The sequence below is a fragment of the Nicotiana attenuata genome, unplaced genomic scaffold (genome assembly GCF_001879085.1).
Source record: "Nicotiana attenuata strain UT unplaced genomic scaffold, NIATTr2, whole genome shotgun sequence".
NCBI lineage: Eukaryota > Viridiplantae > Streptophyta > Magnoliopsida > Solanales > Solanaceae > Nicotiana > Nicotiana attenuata.
In genome coordinates this window covers 62,809-67,401 of record NW_017674973.1, presented here as the reverse complement: position 1 = coordinate 67,401, position 4,593 = coordinate 62,809, and the positions used below count along the sequence as shown (strand labels likewise).

The 4,593-nt window shown below is 32.9% G+C and overlaps 1 long non-coding RNA gene across 1 annotated transcript; it reads right to left on the bottom strand.

Annotated features, from left to right (window-relative positions):
* Positions 1-841: 841 nt before the first annotated feature.
* LOC109219527 lies at positions 842-3,777 on the bottom strand. The gene is made up of 3 exons (XR_002066955.1): positions 3,684-3,777; positions 3,537-3,580; positions 842-997 (listed from the first exon to the last, which is right to left on the bottom strand). It is a non-coding gene; the product is annotated as an uncharacterized LOC109219527 (long non-coding RNA).
* Between the last annotated feature and the right edge of the window lie 816 nt (positions 3,778-4,593).

The following is a 4,593-nucleotide window of genomic DNA, read 5'->3' as shown; positions in this document are numbered from 1 at the left end:
TGCTCGCCTATTCAAGCTAACCTAACGCCTATATATCTATGGAGTTAGAATCAACAAGAACGCATTTATAATTCCTGTATTTCAACCAAGCAAGGCAATTAGGTATATGTCTATCCTAATTGCAAATTTGTTCCCCGATGCCCAGGTTCAAGAACTTGCTCTACTCAATCCTATATGCAATCTAGAATTCCCACTTTCGAGTTTAACTGTAGATTCGTAGATAGTATTCAATTGGTGATCAAGCAATCAAATAATTAAGCGCAGGATTGAATAAATAAACCAATATGATAAACTAAGAAATCAAAATCAATATCCGAATAACAATAGTCATGAAAGAACCACAACCCTAGAACGTGAAGTTTAACTCCACATAAACATGGTAGCAAAACAACAAATCATACAAAGAAACATAAAAATTATTAAGTTTGGTGGAAGAAAAGATGAAATCCGGCCTCCACGGCGGCACTGTGCTTGTGTTTTCCTCTTAAAAACGTCATCTCCCCTCAAAATACCGTTTTTTCCATGTATATATACCAAGTAGGGTTGGGCCCAAACAATTATGCCTTCTCCAATGTGAAAAAGGACATTTTTCCCGGGTTTGACTAGCGCGGTCGCGCATCTGGACGCGCTAATGGTCGCGCTAGTTGGACAACTTTCTGTCCTGGGCGCGCTAAAACTAGCGCGATCGCTCATCTGGGCGCGCACTTTTCACCCTGTTTCGTTTGGAATTTGGAAAAACGTAAAACATGAAAGTTGTAGCCCTTTGAGTTGGCTTTCCAACCATATATTGTGGAGCCAAAATGGAGTTCTGAGCAAAAAGTTATATCTATTTTACTAGACAGTGCACAATATGCCTGCTCGATTCTTCGTTCGCTCTAACTATCATCCGTTGACCCCAAACGCGATCCCGGCTTGTATCCTTGGGCTTTAACTCGGATTTCAAAGCTCCAAATCACTTGAATTCATTCCATAACATCTATATAGCTCGGAATCACTCCTACAAGGCATAAAACACACAGTTAGTGCAAGACACTAGCGATTAAAGCTCAAACTCAATTAAAATACAGTAAATTAGAGTGTAATAATCGACTAAAATACGTAATTATAGCCTATTATCATTAGTTTTGATTTATCCAAATGTATCAAAAACCCTTTATCTTACCCGCAATACCCCACTCCTTTTACGTATAATATATTAAGTGATGGACAAACAAAACACATTTCTAATTAGTGATGAATGGATTCTCCTTTGTTTGTGAGAGTCTAATATGCAATTGTGTGTATTGAGTTGTTTACACACAATTTTAGTGGAAAAAAAGGAAAATAGACTTCTCTTTCTGCTTCTTAACTTCTATCGTTTTTCGTGCTGTGATTCACCGAAGAAGTGGAGATAAAATTTCCTTATATCAGGCAAGAATGAAGGCAGATGAAAACCATTAATTACTATGAAGTTTTTCAAATTGAAAACAATAATATTTTTAAAAGAAAAATGTAGGACCATTTGAATGGAGGGTAAATGGTTATTAATTTGGACGAAACAGTAAGTACCTTTCCATTTTGGTTTAATCAATCGAAGCTCGCTCAGCATACTTACTAATCTTGCATTTTTTTTTTTTTTTTTTTTGCAACAATCTAAAACAGACATATTGTTACACCAAGAAGATACAGATTATAAATAATTCAAAAGAGTGAGTATATACCAAGACCACAGAAGAAAGATTTTTACGAAGAAATTAAAATCAAACGGTGCGGTATGCTGTCCGTCGATTTGCATAAATTACACTGCTAGAGAATGTTAAATTTCCGACCACTAAATCCGTCGTAAATCTAATATTTCCGACGGATTTCAGGTGGTCGGAAAAATTGATGGTCGTGAAATATTTGTGACACACTTGGTGAGAAACTTCTGACCAATTTAGTCGCAACTGAGAAAGTCGAGTTGACCGAATAAATTCCAAACTTTCTACTGTTTTGGTCGGTACATTTGCGACCGAATGGGTCTCAAATCTAAAAATAAATTTTAATTAAATAATTAATTTTTCGAGCGATTGAGTCAGTACTATTAATAACTAATTATAATTATATTCAAATTTTCCGACCGAATCAGTCCGAAATAATAAAATTAATTAAATAATTAAGTAAAAATTTTTGACCATTTCAGCTGTAAATTTGGGAATTCCCAGTTACAGGTTCCGATCAAAGTGGTCGAAAATCAGTCGTAAAATTTGGTAAATTTCAGCGGAATCCCCTACTTCTGTCATGACCTGAACAATTTATACAAGTTATTTACGTCTGTCATGACTTGAAAACAAGATAAGTTTTGCCAGCCTGACAGAATTTTGTGTGTACCAAAGTATGTCCTGCTCGATATAGCTAGTTTTGTTTCTCTCTAAATTTTAAAACCTTTGAAAATATACAAGTCTTTATACAAGAGAATGCTGAAACCGTTCAAAAACCGAAAAAAAGTGAAATCTTTAATGTTTAACCATTTAGACGGGGGTCGATTTTGAAAGTTAAAAAACCAATTGAAGATCAAGAAGAATAAGAAAGAAGTAAAATTTAAAGTCTTCAATATTTAACCATTAACACACGGGGTTAACTTGAAACTTCAGAAAAGAAGAATAAATTAAACTTGGTTGGTTTCTTCTTCTCGAATATAAAGCCATCTTACTATAAGGAAATCATAAAGTGTTTTTGCCTTAGCAATAAAGCCAGCAATCTCTTCTATAAATTCTTCCTGCAATCCCGATTCAGGTGATTCCTATTATATATTCAGGCTTCAGCTACGATGCCCAAATTTCATCGACACATAGAAGAAAATTAAAAAATAGTTATGTTATTTACACTAATTAATAAATTTTATTCTTCAAAGGGTACTTATCTAAATAGTTTAATTATATAGTTTAGTGTAATTTGATATTTATCCATCTTATTTAGTAATCTAAAAAAGTTTTATATTTATACATATTCATTAATAAACTAAAAAGCAACAACAAGCGTTAAACATCATATTCAAGAAACCTTAAACTTGATATCATTTCAAACCAATGAATCTATTATATTTAATAAACTTTAATCTTACAATCATTTTATAGGTTTACTTCACTATTATTAAAAAGCTACATCACATAATTAATATAAAATACAATTGGAGCACTTTTCAAGATGAATCAAAATTAAAGCTATAATTATACACACTACTTCAACATTGAATAGTTTTATTCCTAATTTTATAACATATATAAATTACAATACAAATTAAAGATTTACTCCTATTGAAAAAGAAAATATCTCAACTTTCATTCACTTCTAATTTTTATTCAAAAAAAAAAAGCTTAATTTTCATGTTACTTCAGGCTCTAAATAATAGTTATTCAAGGTTAAAGAATAAATTATTCTTTCATTTCAATCCTAATTTCAATTCTAATCTTATCCGTATTCAAACAAAATAAATACTAATTTTAATTGCAATACAAACAAAAAGAATAATTATATTAACATTCAAGGCCAGAGAAAAGATGAAGAAAGAACTTAACTCGCCGGGGAAGATGCACGCTTCCAGAGAAGCGATGCATGCTATCTGAAAAATAAAAATAAAAAATAAAAAAGGGTTAGAATTGAATCTGGTCTCAACAGGCATAAGGAAGAGTGGGAGGGAGAAAGTGAGATAGAGAGAGGTATACCGCCAGAAATTTGAGTAGGTGACGGCGACCGACTATTCACAGGAGTGAAGGGGGTAAGAGAAGAGAAAGAAAAGAGAAATAAAAAGAAAAAAGAAGAAAGGGGTCGGGGGCTGGGTTATAAAAAGTATTTCCGATCGAACCAATCGGTAAAAAATTAAAATTCAAAATATTATTTTTTTTCGATCGATTGGTCGGTAAATTACTAGCAGTTTATTATTTTAAAACTAAAATGATTTCCGACCAGATCCGTCGGAAACTTTTTAAAAAAATAATATTATATTTTATTATTTTTCGATCGTTTCCCTCAAAAAGTGAAAAGTGATCAAAGGCAATACCTTTGACTTTCAGGCAGCGACCAAATCGGTCGCAAAAAAATTTTCTGGATTTTTTCGCAAAAACTTTGCGACTAACATTGTCAGAATATGGTCGGAATATTATAAGAAAATATTTAACATTATTTTTGTTATTTTTCAACCCAAGCCATCGGAAATATCCGACTACACTTTCAGTCGGAAATTTCGATCGGAATTCTCTCATTTTCTAGTAATGACAATTTTATCTTGGCCATCTCTCTGTGTGCTTTTGAGTCAATCCAGTGTGGTTGCTGTTGCGCAAGGATAAGTTTCTTAACCAAGGGAAAAGAGTTTGACACAAAATAATCAAATTGAGGAGTTGAACAACCGTTGAGATTATTTACTAGTTAGCCATATATTTTGTATAGGCCAGTTTTGTAATTAGTTAGGCTGTTACTGTAATGAGTTAGTTAGGCCATTAGTATACATATAAAAGGGACACTGTACAGATATTTTTCAGTGAGAAAGAAACTCATCTTTCCTCTCCATCTGTTTCTCGAAGGTTCTCAGTAAAAATCTCTCCCTTCTTCACCCATGGAAGCTCAATTCGAGCTCAT